The sequence below is a fragment of the Accipiter gentilis genome, chromosome 22, assembly GCF_929443795.1.
Source record: "Accipiter gentilis chromosome 22, bAccGen1.1, whole genome shotgun sequence".
Lineage (NCBI taxonomy): Eukaryota > Metazoa > Chordata > Aves > Accipitriformes > Accipitridae > Astur > Astur gentilis.
The window spans coordinates 15880430-15904012 of record NC_064901.1 but is presented as its reverse complement, the minus strand read 5'-3'; the positions used below and the strand labels follow the sequence as shown (position 1 = coordinate 15904012).

The 23583-nt window shown below is 44.5% G+C and overlaps 1 protein-coding gene across 5 annotated transcripts in view; it reads right to left on the bottom strand.

Annotated features, from left to right (window-relative positions):
• SUSD6 (sushi domain containing 6) overlaps positions 1-23364 on the bottom strand; it is an 89397-nt gene extending 66033 nt beyond the window's left edge. The window contains exons 1-2 of one of the 5 annotated variants that reach the window (XM_049825158.1): positions 23287-23364; positions 15768-15854 (exon numbers count right to left, since the gene is read on the bottom strand). The gene's annotated coding sequence lies outside the window, so the exon portion shown is untranslated. Of the gene's footprint in view, positions 1-11484; positions 12274-15767; positions 15855-19959; positions 22711-22748; positions 23066-23286 lie in introns of those variants that run through there. The other 4 variants (XM_049825159.1, XM_049825161.1, XM_049825156.1 and 1 more) reach the window with 4 other exon arrangements.
• Between the last annotated feature and the right edge of the window lie 219 nt (positions 23365-23583).

The window sequence follows — 23583 nt, the reverse complement described above, 5'->3', positions numbered from 1 at the left end:
GGGCAATACAATTATGTTGACTTGAGAAACGTCAGGCCTAACCCCAGCAATGCTTGGCTGCTTCTCCTCACCTACAAGTAGCCAATAGACCTTAGGCAAGCCTGCTACTTCACTAGAATCAAGTTGGAGAAGACTGGTCTTTAAACAGCATAAACATGGGCAACAAAGACTGCAGCTACCACAGGTCTATCTGGTCTGTTTTCTTATGTTTGAATCCTGAAACACATTGCCTGAAATAAATGACAGCCACATGCTTCCTTACAGCAGGCTCTCCTGTGCCTTACGTGGAAAACATTTCTTGAAAGACACACAGGAAGAAAAGGTTAGATCAGATTTTCATTGTGGGACCTTTTCATGCTGTGCAATAAAAAGCCCACTGATCTCATGCTGCTTCTGCTGCTGCATGCACCTCCCTTATCCCCTCACCCAATGAAAGCCTCCTGGCTGAGATGTCATTTCCTATCCCCATCTCTTTAGCACATGCTTTTTAACACCCTTTTTCATACATAACAGCTAGTTGTGACTCACTATGGAAGTCACTGCAAGGGAAGAGATGCAGACAGGAAGCCTGGGGCACATGCCAAAGGATAAACTTTTGCTTCGGACAGGTATGTGATTCGGCAAAGAAAGCCCTCCACAAGCACTTCTTCCCTCATTACCATTTGCAAGGCAAAGGGAGGCAGAAATTGGAGCCTAGGAATCAGACCACACTGTGCTAGGTGCTGTATAAACGCATAACAAAAAAGACCACTACTACAAAGATATTATGAGCTACCATCACATGGAGAGAAACTACCTCTTTAATCTGAACTACAACTGGTTCCCTGTGATCTTCCTCTCACAGCAGGTTCTTGCTATGTAACACTCGGAGAAATCCAGACCTATTTGGTCTACTGCAAACATGCAATAAAATCTGCACCACGCCTGTTCTTAATGCTTTCTTTGCTCATTACAGTGGATTCAGAAGATTGAAAAGGAAATTAAAAGGTCACTCAGATACAGGAGCTATTTCTGTCCCAGAACATGCCAATAATTTGGCTCAGAAGCAAGAATCAAAAAGCAGGACTGCTTGGAAACAGGCTTCCCTCAAATTCTTATCAGCAAATATTTAAATCCCTTTTTACTTTTGTAGCTAGTCACTGACATGAGCTTGATATTTATTAATTTATAAAACCAAATTTATGAAAGGAGTAAAGACCAAGACTTTCCTTGCCAATGGCTCTCCCTCCTCTCCAGTTCCCAGCTCTTTCCCCTCATCTTCAAGTCTTAACACAGCCTCACCTCTGCTTTTGTTTCTTCTTAAGATTGCTACCACACCTCCTTACCCTCTCTGCACACACTCCAGTTCACGCTTCACACGCAAGAGTGAGCCTTCTCTCTCCCACAGTTCCTTGTGCTAGTTCCTCAGCTGAACTCATTAACAATGTCTCCAGGACTTCCCATGACTGAAAAAAAATCGCCCCTGGGCATATAGGAATGAGTTTGTAAGGTTTTGAGGGCAGTTACTTTGTGCATTTTGCAAAGGTCCTGTGCGGCTGCAGCATTAGCAATCTAGAGACTTGTGTGGGCACACCACCCCCTCGACAAGGGCTGAGCTGTACTCTCACTTTTTGGAGTTCAGTGCAGAGATGAGCTGCATACTGGTAAAAGAGGCCACGTTCCTTCGTGCAAGGGGTTATCATCACCCTACAGATACCTGCATCAGGCTTCCCTAAACAACCACAACTGGGAACACAGGAATCTCCTGCTCCAGGGAAAAAGGAGCAAATTGGCTCCCCTCCCATGCCAGATGTACTTTCAGAAAGCATGCAGGTTTTGTGGTGGGGTTTTGGTTTGTGTTCTGGGGGGGATGTGAGTAGGGGTGGGTTTGGGGTGTTGTTTTGTTTTTTTTTTAAACTGTTCCCCAGTTTAGTCATGCCTCCTTAAGAGACAGAACCTATGCACAAGCATACACCCCCTCCTCGGCTGAGATCAAGACCTGCTGCTGAACATATCTTTCAAAGCTTGATACTAAGCCAAAGCACGCTTGCAGCATGGACAAAGGGGTGCTGCAGTGGCAGCGGGGAGTAAACTACGAAGAGCAGTGGGACAGAAAACACAGGTTCACTACATAACATCTCCAGTCATCTTGAACACTGATCTTATCCATCAGTGTAAGCTTTAGGGTGGGTGTCCTCCCCCCCCCTTTTTTTTTTTAAAGTGTGTACATTCAAAGGGTGCACCTCAAAGACTGTGGTAATTTTTGTAATACAAAAAAGGCCATTAAGAAGAGATATCTGTCTCTTCTTGATACCTTTGCATTTATCTAGCCTTTCCTTGCATTTTACCACCCCCAGTGCAGCTGTTACTCTTCTGATTAAGGACAAAAAGGAAACTGCTGCCTCCTTGCATCCTTGTGCTGGCCCCAGGGGGATTCTCAGGGAACCTGAACCTACTCCCAAACATGGCTCTCAGCAGGTTTCACTCCTGGGGTTTTGTCTTCTACTAAGAGCAGCATCAAAATTTTAGAGCAATCTATCATAACTGATGAACTCTACCATTAATCCCAACATCTTCAAACGCACCCTTCCTCCCTCCTACAATGAGTCCTCTAGGCTTCAGTCTCCTACATGAGCAGATGCTTAAAACAGCATGGTCCATTGACTGGCTCTGCCAAGGGGCCACACCAAGTTTAGAACTACCTGCTAGTTACAGTATTTTGCAGTTAAAGCTGCCTGAGAGACCACCTTGTCTCACTACAAGCTACAGTACGAGCCCTCACGTGCTAAACAACACTGTACAAACACATCATCACAGGTGACCTACAGCCCAAACAGAAAACAGCCAGCCCAAGAGCACTGAGACACAAATCTTCCGCAAAGGACTGACTAGTGGTTTCTGAGCACAGACAGGAAGGGCAGTTCTGTACCACAGCTTTCTTTAGGGCATGGTTTGAGGCAAACTCCTCGGGCCCCGAGAGAATCACCTCCCCACCTCTGCTTCCTTCACCAGAAAGACAAAATCCCTCCTCTAGAGGTTCATGCTTTCCCCAAAGGGGAAGCAACCCATGCCACTGTCATAAGACTTCTGAAGGAAAGCAAGAGACAACACATCAACAGACTGGTCACAAGACCTGTCCTAGTGCCTCTTCTCAGTGTCACATAAACTAGCGAGCACAAACACACACACACACTTCGAAGTGTTCCACAGCCATTTATATATGCAGAAAGTTGGTATCTGCATTCTCTCAAAAAGGAAAGACAAAACTAGTACTTTTTTTCACCTTAAGCAATCCCATCACCATAGTTTTTCTTGTTAAATCATGGCAGCTTCCTCGATATTAACAGCAAATCCTCCTTCCCATTCCAGAAGTCTTAACAAAAACCTACTACCACATTTTTCTTTGTTTGACACCCTTCTTAAATACATCAATGCTGACACACTCTTATCTTCACACATAAGAGTAGCAGGCAGGGTCCCTGGACAGAGGAAAGAAAGAAATTTTGACGACAGCTAGATTTACAGGGAAAGGGCAAGGACCTGTCTTCATCTACGCCCAGACAAGAAGCCTGCAGAAGGGCTCAGTTCATAACCCTACCTGTTCCAGCTAAATGTGGATAGAGTACACGCAGGTCAGCATGGCAGCCCAGGCTCAGCCAGCCTCTGGCACTGCCTTAGGGCAACAGATCTCCAGTGGCAAAGCAATGTGCCCCTTCCCACATGAAGATTCCTAAGAATACATGAAATATTTATGAAGAGCCCAGTCGTTCTCACCAGCAAGGACCCAAGTTTCTCTTAGTGTTGTGTCAAGTGCTTCATACCCCATGCAAACAAAGACAACAGAGAACAACTGTTTGTGGGTGCAATCCTCTAATTCCTGCATCCAGACTGCAGGATGCCATGATCTATCTGGCACTCACAGATGTTTGTCTGCTGCATTCCACCACCATATGCCTACTCTCCCTTACTAAACTGGTACAGCAACTCATGAGTACACAAGAGGACAACTACACTGGCAGGGAGAATATAGAAAACAACCATTTACGTGCAAAAATATCCTCATTCTCTCACTAAAACAATGCTGCTCTGGGATACAAAGTGATGCAGATTTGCAAAGAAATTGCATTCACTAGCAAAACCAAACCATACTACCACAAAGAAGGTGGGGTGGAACATTCTGTTTTATATTGAGGAACAAAATGCAGAGGCCGCAAGTAACAGTGAAACAGAAGGAGAAACAATTCAGCTGAGCATACTGACCCAGAACGCAGGGTTCAGTTACCACCTATATACACACATGCATCAGATCCACAACCCAAGCAACATTTCATGCAGCCCCTGCCTTATTTGTAAATGCACACTTAGAAATTCAGGGCAATAACCTGATACACTGGAGCCGAACATTATTACAGCCCATTACAGACAGGATAGAAAGAAAACAAAGAGAATTTGTGTAACAAAGCAAAATGCAGCAAGAAAGAAACATCTGCTACTTTTACCAGGAATACCATATGGTCAGTATCTGAGGTACAGAGAATGAGTTCATTCATATTTAAAAGCAAAAGTAATAGGTCACTCCTTCCAAGATAAAAAGGAAAATGCCTGTTCCTCTTACCCTGTTCCAGCCCCATCATCCCCAGTCCAGATTTGGCTTTCTGAAGAACCAGTGCTGCCAGTATTCTGGCCCAGTCAAGCTCAGAGCACTTTTCATAACAGGATGCCAGAATGAGGAGGATGAGAACATTCCTGTAGGAGTTTTGCTTAGTCCTAACACCAGCCTGGTTTATCCACAGCCCAGTCAGAGCTGCAACACTGAAAGACTAGTTTTGTCACTAGCAGATTACAGTAATGCTCTGAGCTGTGAGGCATTTGGCAGCAGTAAGCATGGTTAGCACATTAAATCTCAACCGCTATCATGAAGCCATCTTCAACTCCTGAAAGCACTGCCCAGAATTGCAACCAACACAGTTGGTTCAGATCAGAGCACCCAAGAACACGTCTGTTTTCAACAAATGTGAGGCCAGACACATGGCAGCAATGCTTTAGAATATCTTGCAGAACACAGGCACGCTAGCTGAGAAGGCTTCTAATTCAGCAGTGCTACACCACATAGGGGTCTGCCATGCAACAAAGTTATAAGGCAAGATGGACAATCTTAATGAATCCTTGTTATCTCTTAAAAAAACAGACCAATAAGGTCTTTTTCTATTTGAGCACCTGTTGGTCAGTATCATTTAGTTGTGAAAGTCTTGTGCAAGGAGGTAAGACCCCTCGTACTAGCAAAGTCCCTCAACAGCTGTCAAGATACAGCACACAAGTTAATTCACCTATTTTAAGAGTCCCCTGGTCTCAACAAGGTTTTGCCATATTTGCTGGTTCTTTGTCTTCCCAAACCTGAATCCACACTTGCTCTCTGAAACTCAAGTATTCACTTTGTCAATTGAGTTTTTCTTGCAAGAGATGGATAGCAAAAAGGATTAGAAGGATTTTGCAGCAGTGCTGAGCAGCCTAAGCCAGAGAACACAGTATAAAAGCCTACTCTGACAATCAAGTGCCAGGAGTAAATAAAATGGAAAATGACAGGCCAGATTAACTAGTGCCAGCATTACTTCCCTGATCCATCCAGGTGACAACATGTTCCAGTCTCCCCAGTCTATTCCTTTAAAACATTCCAGTCTGAGTCTAGGTATATTACTGCCCTGACCCACACATCTTGCTTTGTATTCACTCTCTGCCCATGGTAGGGAATTCAGGCAAGAAACCCAGTGATGAACACTCCCTACTCACAGAACAATCCGCAAGTGTCTCCAGCAGAGTCAAGCATTTGCTTTCAGGAAGACAAAAAGACAGTCTCCCAGGTACCTGGTGTATAGATCTCATGTGGACTTCAAGTCCGCTGCTGAGACAGCAAGGCTTTTTCAGCCTCCTCACGAGCAGTAAGGGGAAAAGCAATGCAGCGCAGAGGAGACACAGACAACAACTATCTGGTTAACAGCCTCACAGCCAGAAAGTGCCAGAGGAAAAAAAGAGATGCAATATCTGAATTTTAGCTATTGCCTGGCTAAGTATTTACTGAGAGGGGTGGCTAGCAGTCTCATCTTAGGACCAGAAACTTCATCTTTAAGCTTATAAAAGCCAGCTTTTGATGAGAGGTTTGCAGAATGAAGTGTCATTTTCTTCCATGTTTTGCCCTCCTTATGTATTTCATTTACTGATGATCCTACTATAAAAGGAGCAGCAGAAACAGTGCACTCATATGGTGTAGCAACCTCCTATGGAAGCTGAACGCTGGATGCAGGCTTCCGACTTTAAAGCCTTCTACAACTCAGGCTTCTGCACACAGCTTATTTTACTCTTATTGAAGATTTTCCATGCCACCAGATGTTACTCCCAATCAACTTCTAGCAAGATCTACAGTCTACATTTCTTCCATGTGAAAAGAAAGACCTATTGCCAGCAAAAGCATCACAGAATTAAATGCATTGTCAGACAGGGGGCAATCAATAGTCTTGGAAATCAGAAAGGTTATAGCACAGCTTTAAGCAAGCCAAAAGCCACTGGCAGAGATTAAACATGGACTTCCATAACAAACATTTCTAGGCTCTTTTTTTGTCTAGTATCATTAACTCTGCTTTGTGACTAACAGTGATCAAACAACAGCAACCTTGTTACTGTTTTCAGAAAGGGTGGATTTTGTGGAGACAAACAAAATGCTTCCCCCCCTCCCCCATGTGGAACTTGGGACAGTCTATCCATTTAAGGATCACCCTGAATCCAGAGCTGGCTGTGGTGTCCCCTTAGCACTCTAGGGTGCAAAGCAGTGGAAGCCTGAGAAAAAAAAGGTCAGAGCAGACCAGCAGTTGTGTGGGTGACCCCAATGCAAGCACACAGGACTGCAGGAAGTGGCAGTGGCCAAAATGACTCTGCATGTGGCACCTGTCCTCTGCCGAGGGTAAGGAGGCTGAGGAGATAAAGGCTAGTATTTCACAGGACAAACAAAAAAATAAGTCTTTCCATTGTCTTTTCCCAAGTCAGCCTTCTCAGCTCTGTAGTCCCAACATTAAACTTCATTAGCAAGGAGACCAATGATTACTGCTGGCTTATAAGCAGTTAAGCTTTGCCTCAAAAGTCTCACTTTGATCCTCATATTTGTCATCTATCCAGTAATTAAAGGATTTTTTTTCTCTGTAAATTAAAAGGAGCTTCAGGTATTAGAGATGCCCCCAAGTTGCTCTGCCATGGTCTGAACTTTAGATTCATGATGGCTCAGTTGCTCATTACTTCATGCAGCATAGAGAAGAAAAACAGAAGCATAAGCCAAGCCTTCAAACCTGGAAGGACCAGATTTATTCTGTGAGATTATCAAAATGACCATACCTATGTCAATGAGTACACTATGATCTGAAAGGATAAAGTAACACTTCACCCTCCAACCTTCTTCATAATCTTACATCAACAGATGTAGAGAAATTTTTCAGACAAAGGTCGGATTTCCCAGTTGACAAAGTCCCTTTAAGTAGTCACTGCTCATTAGGCATTCAGAAATCCCAGAGCAACAGGATTTTTTTTGTTTTCTGAACACCAAGTATTTCAGCTCTCCTGCCCAATGAAGTATGGTGAGGAAGTGCTTCCGTTTGATGCAAAAGGAGATAAGGCCTAGCTCAGTGCTACTGCAGGAAGAGATCCTCAAATTCACCTTCCCCAAGAACAAAAGACAAGTACGCCCTCAAACTTAGGCATTTGGTATCTCAAGCCAAAAACACAGGACAAAGTATCTTGGATTTTTGTTCAGAGATTCATACAAATCTTCCTCTGTGGTATAGCTATCACTGCATGTTTGCATTCTAGATAAATCGAGCGGTTTATTTAATGGCCACTACTGCAAAACGTGCACCTCCACAGGCTGCAACACCACCAGGAGCAAGGCACTCCAGAGGCCACCACTGGCTCAGCAGCAGCAGCGGAGACCCCTCTCTGCTTCTTTGTACCTTAACGTTTTCCACCCAAGAACAGCCTTTCTGCACTAAGACTTTGTTTTTCTTTCCAGGCCAGGTGGCAGCCCCATATTCCCAAGTTTGGCACTTACCCGAGACCAAATGACAAATGAATAAAGACTTCTGCGTCCAGCTATAGCAATGCTAATGCCTGACACCCTGCCTCGTGCAGTCCATAAACTCTCATCCTCCCCGCAGCTACCCGTGCCCTGCACACATACAAGGTCACCACCTCCCCATGTGCCAGGCATGGCTGGCACAACCCTACACCAGCAGCTGAAAGCTTGGCAACCTTACAGCCACACATCGGGAAAACCGCAACATAATGAAGTTGCACACCACAGTACAAGGCACGCAGCAGCCACGCGTTACGCCCTATTATACTGGAAACAGTCATTAGTTGTGGAAGTAAATCCACATATTTTCACTTGATGAGTTTTTGCTTCTGTACTTTAGCCATTTTAGCTCTTCTTGTTCCAGAAGACATCAGAGAAGCTCATCTTGTGTTACAGAGGCTTACCTATAAAACACAGCCAAGTTATCCAAGTGCAAGTCTCACCCCAGCAGTGCCTTCTCCACAGAAATACCGACGAAGAAGAATGGGGTTTAAGCTTTTAATACCAATACAAAGTAAACTGGATTGAATTTACTTAAAACTTATTTTGCCAAACACAGCCTAAAGGCAAAAACCTATGGCCAAATAACACCCATACCCCCAGGGTGTACCACTGACAGCATGAGAGACTGCAGTGGTGTTTGAAAACATCATGTTTGTATGGATGGAAAGGTTTTATCAATTCTAAGACATGTATGTCCTAGAACACATGCTTTTATCAGAGGGTGAAGAAGGGTGGGGAGGGAGGGAGAGAGTTTGTCACATCTGGGCAGGCAAAGATGTTTCTACTTGATACAAGACAAGAACTCAAGGCAAGAAATCTTCCTTCTCCTTATGTTAAACAAACACAACAACTTCTCTTGAGAGGACACCGCTTCCCACATCCTCCTGGATCTAGTTTCTCCAGAGACAGAAGTTATAATATAGAGCCTCAAAGCCCAGACCGCAGCAGCCAGCTGAATATCACCTAAACATGTGGATTTGAACAGAGATGACTTTCCAATCCTCTTCTGAGCCTCCTGTTGTTCTCTGGCTAGTAGCAGTGATTTCACTAATTTGGAGCCAAGCTCAGCATTTCTCTTGAGGGAAGGTCTCATGAGGGACACTCATCTCCTACATATAGCCCAAACCATTATGTAAGACATCCAAGCCCACTCCTTGTATCCAGATCTACATAATCTGAGTGCCTGCTCTGAGCAGGAGGTTGGGTCTATAGTAGCTCCAGAGGTCCAACCTTTATTACTCCGATTTTTCACAACCAGACCTATTCTTTCTCACCAGCAAGCTAAACAACATCACCTCTTCCACAAACTAATTCCTGGACACCAGGAGACTGGTAGATTGTTGCAAGGTTCGTCTTCCCAAACGTACTCAGATCATCATCTTCCTAAGAGTAGCTTCACATAAAAGAAACAGGCTAGTTCAGTTTTAGTTAGCTATGTTTTTATGTACTTTTTTTTCCCCCTACCTTCCTCCATCACATTAACAGCCTTTAACTGTGATTTGTGTCCCCATCTGAGAGCACTGCCTAGCACGTAGTGAGGAAACTGATCTACCCTCAAAAACTGCACACACACTGGTGTGCAAAAAATTCCTGTGTTATCAAAACAAGCTCATCTAACTTAGTGCTCCATTTCCTGCAGATGCTAGAGGCTTTGATAGGCAGAAAGCATGTAGAGAAGCCCAGGCAACAACTACCCAACATTCATGGCACTATAGAAAGCTTGCATTAACAGCGCCTAGTCTTCTTACACACTTTAACCTCCCTTTTTTTTCCTGAGAGGCTAATAGTACCTCAGTCTCCAGAGCTACCAGTCTCCGTTCTCACAGACAGTATAAGTCAAATACCTTTCTCCGCATCCAATTCCTGGGTAGCAGGCACAGTGTCACACTCGCCAAGGGATTCCACATACTCTGGTTGCAATATTCTTATTTTCCTTCCCTTCCCCAAAAAGGGGGGAGGATCTCTGCAGTAGGCTTTCAGACATCAGATACAGAGAGTGTAACAGCAATCACCCTCACAGTGCAAGTCTGAAATAACTCTACTGAATTAATGGGCTCATCCCAGTATAACTAATGAGTTAAGCCAGCTTCAAAAAGCCTGCTTAAAATATCTTATTGGCTCCTCCTTAACCTCACCTACGTCCAAAAATTTGCTTCAACTTGAAAAACAGGCTGCCTTCTACACTTACAGCAAATTCTACCATCATCACATACAACATTTTTGGCACCATAGCCAAAAAGGAGACAGAGAAGAACTCAAAGACAAGAAAGGCTAAGATAATAGTGAGTCCTAGGGGGAAAAAAAATCTAGATAAAATTTATTGATTTTACATTTAATATTGACCTTCATGACTTGGAAGACAAAAAAAAACCCTCTGCACTTTTTACTGTATCCATCCTCTAAAATTCACAATTTGTGAGGATTAAACATATTGAGCACCCAGCATGAGGTGCTGAAAGGGAAGAAAGTGTTGCCTTGAACTTCTCTGAGCAGCTACTGCCCAGCTATACCTTCAGAGAATTTAGGATATGCACATGCACTTGTTAAGACACAGTACTGTATTGTCTAAGCTGAATAATATCTCTCAACAGCTCCAAGTACTACTTTAAGCAGAAAGAGGGTGCGAAATTCCCCTATGTACTGGGAGCCTGTTAAACAGTTGGCATAAAAAAAGAAAAATCAATGTACAATTGAGACAGTGGGAATCAGTTATGCAGCAATTAAATGCACAATGCAGGAGGACTATAAAATACCAGCTTGCTTTAGCAAATATGGTTGCTTGCCACCAAGTACATCAGAGGAGAAAAAAAAAAACTTATCACATATCTCAAATTCAGCAAGGCTTGTCTGGAAGAATGCTTGGAAAGGCTGCAGCACGTGCATTGTGCTGTAAGAAACAGTATTTCTGACTCAAGTCCTCCTCTTTAGTCAGCACCAACCAACGCACTAGTACACCACTGGAGATGGTGGAAAAGACCAGGCACAGGTACACAGATCAAGCAAGGCAATACAGATCAACTCACAAGAGGTAACCAGGATTATTTTCTCAGCCATGTTGCCAGAAGTCAGAAGCATATTAGTGCCAACTGTTAACATTTAGTGGTTCAAATGCTTCAATTCCTTCCAACTTCAGCGTTCAGGCCCTTTCAAAAGTCTTGCAAGTACAATACACTTCTCTTCTCCCACCTCCTTGTATTGCCTCACACTTCATGCAGGGCAGCCTCATTTTAGTTAAAAAACAAAAACAACACAAGCCAAAACCAAAACAATAACCCAACACCCAAGTTGTTCTGAAGAATCTAGGCGCTTCCTGTGAACAATTTAAAACAAAAAACAGAGGCACTGACAGATTTCAACTTATTCTGCAACAGGCCTATTTTCAGGTGACATACCTCTCAAACAGGAGATTTGCTGTAGCGAGTTGTTTTTCAGATAAGCATTTCATATTGATGAGTTCATCCCAGGCTCTCTCGCTCCCAGGCATAAAACTGCCACTCTACCAACACAGAGGCAAGTGCCTGCCCCAGAAGTAAGTTACATATGAATAGCTCTGATGCCCATTACAAATAGCTATCTTTTCTTGGGACTCTTACAACAGATTTGCTGAACTAAAGAAGAGCGCTTTCTGTCATGAACTGCAGAGCCCTTCCTGTTGGAAAGGCAAAAAGAGGAGAGGATTTCAGCGAGTAAGATGGTAGACCAGCTATACTGCCAATTTCCTTGAACAGCCTCAGTAAGGACATTGGCAACACCCATTCCCCCAGGCATGCCTTCACTTTCATCTGAAGGATCCATCCTTGTAAAGGAGAAGTACCTCAATCTATACATCCCACATGAACCCAGCTTGCCTCACTGCAACTCATGTTTAAGGAGCATATGGTCAGAGCCTGATCCTCTACTACAGTCAGAGGGGAAATAGCACCCACAGGTAGTGCTACTCCAAGGGTAGGCAAGATATCTGATCACCAGCTAGTCACTCCCCAAGATGCTAAGCTCTACCTGTAAACACAACTGGCTGTCCAGGTAACAGGGCCAGAGGGGAATCAGCCAGGGAGCACAAGGCTATAGGGGGGAATCTTCTTCCCAGTCTCACACATAGCAAGTTATTTGTCACATCAAAAGTCAAACAGCCTTTTTGTGATGTGTTAGTTGATGACTAAGCTATGCTAATTAAAAACATTAGCTTCGCAATAAGGGATAAATACAGATGAAGAATTAAAATCAAGAAGTGTCTGTTCCACAAAATGTTGGGGGGAAGTGGGAAGAAGCAATTGTCATAGCTTAAATGGAACAATATACTGCCTCCAGGATATGGTAGCCACTGAAAACCCATCTTCCTTCCTCTCTACCAGAGATTAAACCAGAGAGTCACAAGGGTTAAGCTGGTCTTCAACTTACCTTAAAATAAACACAGAAAAAACCCACTAAAAACCCAACCCACTTTCACATAGAATCCAAACCTTCGGTTCATACATATAGAAACAGGCAGAAGAAGTCCCCCCTGGCCTCCTAGCAGAGGAGCAGAAAGAAAGTATCTGGGGAGAAAAACACATCAATTTTGAATATTCTTTACTGTCTCCTTAGCTTTTAATACCAACCATGCTGTATGCCCCTGGAGTTTCATGCTACAGCATACCACTTGAAAAGGAAATACTAACCTGGATCAAAATATACACAAATGAGAAACCCCAATATGTATGAAGGGATACAGGTGAACACTGGCCGACCCCAGAGCAGACACCACTATTACAGGCACTTGGGTTTTAGGCTTTCCACATTACAAATGGTTCAAGCAGACAAGGAGGGAACGGACAAGAAAGTGCAGGTTAGAGAGCTTTCAAGGCCTTATGGGAAGCTTTGCATAGGAGCTGTTCAGAAACGCTTCTGCCATCCTCCTTCTGTTCTCACTTCACAAGATAAAAATAATTGGGGAGACAAAACCCGTGTTCTGCACTGCAACTTGTCTGCGGTCTCTCTCACACACACCACCCCCCCCCCCCCCCCCCCCCATTTCAGGATAATTGTTTTGAATCATAGAAGATGAGAAGGATGTTGAAAAATGATAGAATATGAATAACTAACTACAGGGCACTCATTCACAGGAAATGCCCTGCATATGCCAATCGAGAGTAAAGAAAAGAAAACCAACAACATCTTCCAGTTTTTATTTTCAGGTCATAAAAGCAATCACCACCCTGAAAATGAGCATTTCCTGGAATTTAACAACTGTTGGGTTAATAGTGCTAGGCAAAGGCAGTTATGCCTAGCCCATAATTTCACCCACATAAAATATGTCACACTGCATCTGTTAGTGATGTCTCTTCAGGATATTGTCAACAGAATCAACCTCAAAAAACAAATGCTGTTCGGAAGTGCTGATAAACCGCTTCCCGCAGCTAATGCTTCCACATAGGTTCACATCAACAAGCCACATTGGACTACCTTTGTTAACACACACTCCCCACATCTGCACGGTCACTAGCAAAGAACACTTGAAATCAGTCGCCTCAGATGGGCATCTTCTGATGGAGCCTTTCTCCCTCCACACCCCAATACCTTTTTGCACACTTTTTGGAGCTCAGCTTATCTAGATATGTCCACATCGCTAAAAATTGTGCGGTTTGCAAAGAGATCAGGTTTTTATATCACCACTGTAGGCCTTTTCCAGTTCTGCATTAGGAAAAAAACTCTTCATCAAAATTAAACACTACAAGAGCATTGCACTGATATGCAGATGCTAGCTGTGCAGATGCACTCAGTCAATCTCTGTCTTCTAAGAAAGATCTTTAACTTGCCTAAATCCCTCCTATCCCTCTATTCTGTACTGATACTAAAGAGGTTCTCAAACCACCCTGCAAAAAGAACAGCCCCTAGTGAAAGACAGCAAACTCCCTTACAAATTCACCAGAAGGCCAGCTCAGCCAGACTCAGGACAGATTATCCATGGAGGATTGCCACCGTCTATCCTCAGAGAACCCACTATCACAAACCAAACGGCTGTACTAGGAGACCTGCTTTTAGAAACACAAGGACGAGCTTCTCATCAGCTTCACACTGCCAAGGAAAGGCTAAAGAGGCTAAGTCGGTACGCTTCTCCCCTTCCCTTCTTGATCTGCAAGACATTTTTTAACAGCTTTGTCTCATGTGGTCATTTCACATCATACCTAACCAGTATCTTCACCACCACCCCTGCTCTTTCCCCACAGCCACAAATAAGATTTAGTGAAGAGACACGGTTTTAATGAACTATTTTTTTTGTGTTATATGACATGCAAAGTCATATTTCACTATATACCTAGGCTTCAAGCTCCTCTCTCTACTGTTGTGTAGTTTGTCTTTAGACTGGGAGCAGATCATTAGCATAAACCAAAACAATATATAGGTTGCATACACATTCATCCTAGAAAACTTACAGAGCTCTTTGGACTAGTGATTAGAAGTTAGTCTCTAAGACTATTTAAAAGTATTTGAGAATCAAATGCTTTTTGCTCTGTCCAAGGAAGAAGGAAAGAAGAGGCAGAAGGAAAAATACCTTCTAAGTTTCAGCTACATGCCGACTTACATTCTTTCAGCTACATGTCCCAACATGTAACAAAAGATGCCACTGTATTCAAGTTCAATGTGTCTCGCATAAACAAAAAATTACTTTTTATTTAATGATAGAAAAAAACAAAACACACACACACACATCCACAGAGATATCTATTTAACTGAAGTGTACAAGTACACTCAGCAGCACCCAAAACATCTCAGAAGATTTAAATGAGCACTCCTAATGAGAACCCCTCAAAACTCAAGCCTTTGCACTCAAGGTAGCAGTTGCAGGAAACAAGGACAACAGGCCAGCACAGCAAGAAGAGCAGTAGCAAAGGAGCTTAATGCCTTATCACTACTAGAGGGATCTGAGGGGAAGAGGAGGTAGTCAGAGGAATTATCCCTATTCTGATTAGCATTGGAACAAAGGCTCACATTAGTTCGTCAGCACTAGGACTCCCCTAGAGCACTGGATAATAACCTTGTTGAAAGCATTAGAGGGATTTCCTCCCCCTGCCCTCAGTCTACATCTCTTCTCTAAAGGGGGATAAAAGGGTGAGGTGCAAAAAAGCAGCTTTATGTTTAGTTCTCTGAAAGACATATCCAGGTAGTTTCCTACCACTGAAACATAAAATATACAAGGAAGATCCTTCTATGACAGATTTTCAAAGGTAACATTTGGAAGCAGGCATGGAAAAAATTCAAAACAAAACAAAAACTATTTTCTGTTCAAGAGAAAAGGTCAGATAGTACAGGTGGTTTATTGTGCATGCTTAACTCCAGACAGCAGGAGTTCAACAGTTTCTACAGCAAAACCAGGGAGTAGTAAGGGAGCGAAGAACACAAGGAAAAAAACAGCTTATGATATCTGAACACCACAAAAAACAGGTTAACAGAGGTGTCAGGAAAAAGGCTAAAGGCATGACTACAAAGGAGTCAGATCCTAAGAACATTTCAGAACACTAGCTTTCGAAACAGGAAGTACTACTAACAGTAAGTGGCTGTCTCACTGCAGGAGAACATGGAAGGCAGCACATTCTGACTTCAGTCTACAGAAAAAGTCATGGCATTTGCACAAAATGCAGGTTTAAAAAGCAAAGAGTCAGGAAAAATAAAGTAACAGCATTAGCTTTCATCTTACCTGGTGATGACACAAGCTGGCATACAAATGTTGTCAAGTTAGTATGATTAAAGTGATGATTCAGTGACGACAGGTTGATTCACACACCTAGGAATACACAAAAAAGAAAGTATTAGCTGTGAGTACATAGGGGATAAGAATGGCACCCTGTCACATAAAAGAGCCAAAAGGCTGAGGGGTAGAAGCAGCTCCATTATGTTTTTAGGACACAGGCACACAGCTATGCTTCAGGTACAGACATTACCCACAAAATTCACATCTGGGTTTGAGATATACTGCACAAGTTACTCAAAAACAAAGAATATTCAAAACTACCCTCACACATTCCATTTAAAAAAAATCTCGAGTGTAAGAAGAGAACAGATCACAGTTTAAAGCATAGCAGAGTGTTACTGAAAACATTTTTCAGCAGCACTCAAGCTTTGCTAATATTTTTTTCAATGGGACAGAAACTTCTGAGAAGTTACCTGAAATACACAGATTAGAACTGCATCAAGTCCAGCCATCAGATACACACATACACTCTCACAAATAAAAATCTAGAGATCACAAATACTGCATACTTCCCAAACAACCACAGGAAAAAGGAAATTTATTTCTATGGTGCCAAAAAACACATGAGTATGTTTTATTGTCTTTTAACCCCCCCACACACCCTTTTTATTCAGCATTAATACTAAAAATTCCAGGACTTAAAAAAGAAAAGTTGGTTATTAATAAAGGTAACCTTCTCCACTTCGGAAAGCACAGCAACCAACTGAGAACTGGGCATACTGGTCATCTAAAAGTGAAAGTAAAAGCTGTGCAGCTGAAAGGAATTTTTGTCTAGCCTGCTTAAAGATCTCCTTTGTTGTTAAACATTTCATTGTCACATTTAAATGTCAGCTTTTTTGAGTCTCAGAAGCATGCAAGCCCTACAAGACAGCAAACCAGAAACAGACTTGAGATGGAGGTTGTCACAGCTGATGAAATTAAAAATAAACCTAGCAAACTCCTCTTCGTGTCTCTCATTCAACTTAAATAATCATACGCTTACCAAAAGACACAACCCCTGGTCATACAACCCTGCTCCTCATACCTACGAAGAGGTTTTTAATGGATCTCCGTTAGCAGGCTCGTACAGTTTTATAGTCTGCTCACAAAGCCAGGCAAAGCCTGAGATGAGTCTCCAGCATATTTTTGTTGCACATCACAAAACCAGTTTGCAGCGTTTCAGGATCACACAGCTCTTTGCAATAATGCTTTAGTTTTATAAAGATGTACTACTACATTTTCCTAAGGGGAAAAAACAGGAGCCTCCCCCTCCTGAAGCAAGCAGCGTGCTCTTTTTGGGCTTTCAAAAGGAGTGAGGGGCCCTCGGAGAGGAGCCGAGTTTAAAGCTTTCAGGATGATCCCACATATGGCCACTGGGTCGCCAGTGGCATATGCAGCAGCAGATGGAGAAGTGAAGCTTTCATACCCTCTGAGCAATGCTCTGCAATTTTGACACTTCTCTTGAAGAGCAGAGATGTCAATCACCCTTCCAGGCTGGTGTTTCAGCACAGAAGGCATTCTCCTCAGGCCGTGAACCAACACCAAAAGATAACCTACACAGGCTATTTTGGGGGCAGTTTCTGTCTTAGCTTTCAAGTATAATGAATCCCCACACAGCAGAGAATGATAAATTACTGCTAAGTCTTCTTCACTGCACATCAGTTTTCTTTTGCCTCATTAGAGAGCAACACATACCCAGAATGCATCTTTACCTTCCCCCCACCCATCATTTAAAGGAGTTTTAATTAACATTAAAGCACCTTACTAGGTCTAACAAATAAAATGCCTTGTGAGAGTGATTGGCACAAATGAGCTCCAATACCCAAAGGAGATTCTGGCACATCCCACAATGTAATTATATTAGTGTTGGCTGCTTCAATATCTACTTCTTGAAGACTTTCCAGAAGTTATTTACCAAGAAGAAAAAAAACACCAAAACAAACCACCAAACCATCTTAAATAGGCCAGAGATATTCAAGCATTTCACTAATCTATATATTTAAAACTACACATACAAACTATAGCTTATCTGAAAGCAAGCTGCCTTTAACAGCTCCTGTTGAAAATCAAGTTGCAAATTTAGCTATTAAAGATTTATATTTTTATGTAGTGCAAAAACATCACTCTCGAGCTCACAGAAATTGGGGGTTTGGGGTTGGGAGGGTGTTGTTGGGTTTGTTTTGGTTGGTTTTTTTTTGTTCTGGTTTTATTTTGGGGTTTTTTGTTTTGTTTTTTTTTTTTTTAAACAAGACTGACATATCAACAGGATTTTCTTCTTAAAACTTATGCTCCCTTCAGAGTCCTGCCGAAAGAGATCCAATACTCCAACATAACTTCTTATCTATCTTCATTCTCAAACAAGATGCAAATTTGGTTTTAATCAGAGATTCTTTCAATTCCCACTCATTTTATTACAAAACCCCATTAAGCCAATGCAGGGAAAAAAACAGGAACAGCAGCAAACCACAACAACATTTAATTACAAACCAGGAGGAAAATGAGTTGAGGGAAAATGTAAACAGTTTCAAAGTTTTCAAAATGGTTCTGGAGCTTTTAAAGTGTAAGCTAAGGAAGCTATGGACAGAGACATGGAGTACTGAAACTGGTTCACTCTAAGCCTGAGGCTAAAATGGTGCACATTTCAGCCTAGCAAAGTTCAAGCATCTACAAGGAAGTCATTCCTATGGCAAGTGAGTTTACACTGCTGGACTGAAAGCCATTCTAGTCCATAGCATACATACAGTGCAGTGTTTCATTCTCCACATAAAAATGCTTCCAGAAGCCAGTTTCCCTTTACCCTGCTCTACCAGCTCCAAAAGCCGTACTTTACCTTGCCTACAAGGTTACTGCTGCAGAGGTGATGACCAACCCATTCCACTTAACACTCACTTATACCAGGAAGCAAATTTACTGCTGGGTGGGCTGGTTGCCAGGATAGCAGCTCCCCTCTGGGAACCACCAGAGCAACACAAGACACATCCACCCTCTGTGCTGTGGAGAGGTTCTCAGTGTACGCTCCCCTTTTGGAGCCTGCCCACTGTTCAACACCCAGGCAGAGAAAGCCAGAAGCTGGGGGAAGGGGACAACTGAAGCAGTGGGGAAAAGGTAGTGGTTTTATACCTCTAACTTCGGGTCCTGCAGCTCTTTTGACAGCATGAGCTTCCTCAATAAACTGTCTTGAATTGTCACACACAAATATCGTCAGTTTAAAATAAAGAAATAAGCAAGCAAACAACAGGCCAGGCTTCCACTGGTCTCTCATTAGCATCACTAGGCTCTGAAAATACCCTGTTCGCAGACTGCATCACAAAGTAAGCCGTGCGAGAACACTAAGCCTCCTGTGAGAGAGCACTAGCTGCCACTATGCAGTAACAAAACAAACAGCATACGAATGGCGGGTGAAAACATTTCTTGCTACATACAAGAGCTCGCTTCCTGAAATTTATAGGAAGCATTTCCACTGGTTGAACTTAAAATCAGTTTTTGCAGCTGCTCAAACAAGCCTGCTAGCAGAGTCAAGGGAAACACTGTCTGCATAACTACAGAACAGCAAAGCCAGATGAATTACACAGAAGGACTTGCAAAAACAAAAAGAGTGCTTCATCAGTCATCTACCTGTCCCTAACGACTACTCTCTGTGCTGGGGCTTAAATCGTTACATCTGAAGTAATTCCATTTGTACCCAGAATAGCTTCGTAACAGAGATTAAACATGTATGATGGCATGTCTGAAGACATGACACTTGTCATGACAACTAGATAAACATACAGACTACTGTACTTCTGGCAAGAGAAATCTACTGTAACCAATACCACATTATGAGCAAACATCTTTGCTACATACGGGTTAAGTTCTCCTTTTCCTGTTCTAGGAAACGCCTTCGCCTTCTGTGTTTCTATTTACATACTCCTAAAGCAGAATTCAATCCCTGCCTCTTCTCCCCCTCCACACCCTAGTCTTTCAGGCAAGCAGGGCCCAGCCCTGCCAGCAAAAGATCACCTTATCTCCCAGCTAAGCCTGATCAGCTGGGATCAGCTGGTTATAGCAGCCGACAAGTGGCTCAGAAGACAGGGGAGCTGCGGGGAGTCCTTGTACCTGGCAGAGCGCACAACAGGACGCAGACTGGGAAACACTGGAGCAAGGCTTCCATGCTACTGACCTTTCATGCAGGTATCAGCAGGCAAAGGGCTTCTCCGGAGGATCTCAGGTTAGCAAGAAGAGATGCAACTTTCAAAAGGGCAAAAAACGACAGCAGCGGCCTAACGCACTCTGGGTGCAATGTCAAACCTTCCTGGACTGACAGAGGCCAGCGGCTTACACATGTTTTCTCATGAAAGCAGAACAAGCAAGGGAAATATTTGGGCGGTATAGCAGTACACGGCTGTGGTGTGAGCAAGTACGCTGATAAAAAGCAGAAGTGATGCAACAGGAACAGTCGCAGACACAGAAACCCAAGTCTGCAGCTAAGAGGTTGCACAGCTGAGCAGCTGAGGTTGAGGCCACTGCAGACTGCTCTTACCAAGAGCTAAAACAGTTCTCCAGACAGGAATAAAACAGCCAAAACCAACCATGATCCGCAGGACACAACTAATCCCATCAAGATCACTACACTATAGGCAGCACACACACACACATTTAGTGACTTCAGTAACCATTGCTCGCTGACTCCCCAGGCAGCTCATGAGCTCAAGCAGCCATTTCAGTCCACCTTCACATGCTGCACTAAATATAAACTCTGCTGATAACCGTCTGGAAACTGTTTCAGCAGAGACACCCTGCACTGAACAACTCAAGGACACTGGGCCCTCCTCAAAGACCACAGCTGGTCAATTTGCATGACAAGCAGAGAGAAGGTGACAGAACCAAAGTCTCTCTTACAGTAACGCTGTGGTTGGGAAATTTCAGCCTCCAGATCAGTCCTTTCCCAGACCGGGACTTCACTGAAGCATCTGCGTATTAAAAAAATCCTTTGAAGTCTGAACCCCTTTAAAGTAGAACTTGTCTAAGAGGAGGTTATGGCTCCCTTGTCATGTGCTACTCTGCTCTACAATGAGGTGCAACACCATAAAGTGATAACAATCATCTTCAATTTTAAAAGCTAGTTAGATTAGGTTGCAGGTTTTTCAGGCGTATTTCCTCCACCCCAGTGGCCCCTTAAAGAAACATACCTTCCTACTTTCGGACAGTACTCTCTTCTCTAGTGGTCCATAAAACACTCATTTATATAACAGGATGAGCCAATTTAAGAGGGGCAATGAAACTCCAAACAAGAAAAAAAAAAAGTTGTTTTCTTCTCCCAGTTTTGCTTACAGAATCACCACCAGAAACAACATGCAAGTCATAAAAAGACAGAAGCGTGATCTGTAAAACTGCCAGTGCTACAACTGGCCACCAGATTACAATACAATACTGGAAAGAATTATTCTCTCTGCATAGAAATATACCCCCCAAAAATAAGCGTGGCACAAAAAGAAGAAAAGGAGGGAGACTTGCAAAGAGATTTGTGACAGACACCTGAAGAGGAGGCAGCGGTGAATGAAATCAACGATAAACTGCAGACGATAAACTGCAGACAAAAGCACTGATCCTTAGAGCACTGGCATTTAATATGCAAATTCTCTCTGCTTAGGCGTTTTGCCTCCCTTTGATGTATACGGACAAGTTCTAACTAGAGATGCAGACTGGGGAGAGTCCCCTTTCCCCATTATCTCAAGTATTTTTTTTCTAGGCAACAGTTAAGTGCTCTGAAAATAACTATATCACTTCTGCTTCTGCTCAGAGGGGAAAAGAAAAAACCAAACACCACAAAAAAAAAGAGAAGTATAAAAATTGTTATTATTAAAGGAGAAAGGCAATGTCTTCCTAGCTCTGACGCAGGATGCAAGTGGCAAGCTGGTGCCTGATATCTATAGCGCAGCCTAGGAGAAGAGAAAGACAAGCTGAACAACAAACAGAGGACAGTAAAGATACTCTGGAAGAGATCCAGATGTCTTGAGCTTAGTCCTACCACATGAAAAATTAAAGAGGTTAAAACCTCCTCTTAAAAACTTTTCTTCCCGTTGTTCTGACCGCGACTCTCCTGAACAAGCTGCATTGCTCCAGAAACCTCAGGAATTACGGTGACAATAGACTCCTGCCAAGAGAAGCACCATTACATAATAGCGTTTATGGGAACACGCACAAAAAGCCACTAGGAAGCGCAACCAGACAAGTGCAGGATCCTCTCTGCCCATCAGCTCAGTTTAGCTCTCGACCATTCCAAAGACGACTTCAGGATATTTTTAATTTATATGTTTACTTCCTCTCACACCTCCTTCCACCCAACAAGATACGTGTTACTGTAAGTACACTGAGACCAAGCCCATTCCCAACAATAACGTAACCCCCTGGAGAATAAGCCCACTCGAAACTACTGTATTTGCATTAATCTGTTTAAAAAGAACACTATGAAAATGAAAAGATGCGTCACTGATTCCACTAAGTAAACGTATTAGAAATAAGAACTATTTATTATGGCATTTCTTCATCTTTTCCTCGATTTTAGGGATACTCAAAACAGCTCTTGCTTTTCAGTCCTCAAACGCCCAGCGTGGCTATTTTTGAGCCCCAGGTCCTCCAGGGGATTTACGACAGATTTGTTACGCACACGTACAGGTTCAGCCTAAGCCCTGCGCACGTGTGAAGGCAGCTGCGAGGGAAGCTCTGACCTCCGGGCACCGTTAAGGCACCGTACGTAAGAAAGCAGAGATGGAAGCCCTCGTGAAGGCGAAGTTTCTCACGTTAAATCATCAGCAGCGGTGCCTTCCCCTCAGACACCACTTCTCCCCTGCGCCTCTCCACGCACCCACAAGCTCTGCGAAAGGAAGAGCAGAAGGGAGGAACGAACACCCCTCGGCTGCTGCCCTCGGGGGGTGGGGGGGGGGGTGGTGTTAAACCCCAGAGGCTCACCCCACACCAAGAGGCTCCGCAAGCCTAAACGCACGCTTTCCAGATCGCAGACCTGGGAGAAAACCCGTCTCTCCCGTCCACGCAACCGCTGTGACACGAGGGAGACGCAGGTACCGCAGGTGACGTTATGTAACGGACCCGGCCGGAAAGCCCAGCGCCGGCCTCCCGGGCCGGGAAGAGGCTCCCCCCCGGCTCCCCGCAGACCCAGGGAAAGCCAACGCCGTCCTTCGGCCGGGCCGGGCGGCTCTCTCCCTCTCTTCCCCCCCCCCCAACCGCCGGGGCCGCTCCGCCCCGCGCCCGGGGAAGCGCCGCCGAGACCTTCCGCCTCGGCCGGCGCCTGCCCCCCCGCCCCCCCCAGCCGAAACACCCGCTCCCGTCCAGGTAAGCGACACGCTCCTCCGCGCAGCCGGGCGGCGGCAGGCCCGGCTCCCGGCTCCAGCCAGGCCGCCGCCGCCGCCGCCCCGCGCGCCGGCCGGCCAGCCCCTCAGCGGCGCAACCCCCGGAGCGGGCTGCGCGCCCTCCCCCGTCGGCGGCTCACCGGGCGGGTCGCGGAGGCGAGGCCGGGCGCCGGTTCCGAGCGGGCGGGCGGGCGAGGGCGTGTGCGGCGGCGGAGGGGCGGCGGGGCGGCGGGTGCCGCAGCGGTGGGGGCTGAAGGTCGGCGGCCGCGCGCGCCCCGGCCGCCCCGGCGTCTCGCCCGCCCAACGCCCCGGCCGCCGCCGCCGCCGCCCGCCAGGCCCCGCCCCGCCCCGCCGGCTGGAGCGCGCGGGGCGGGGCGGGCCTTAAAGGGGCCGCGCCGCGACGACGATGGCGCGGCGCGGCCGGTGGGGGGCGCCGT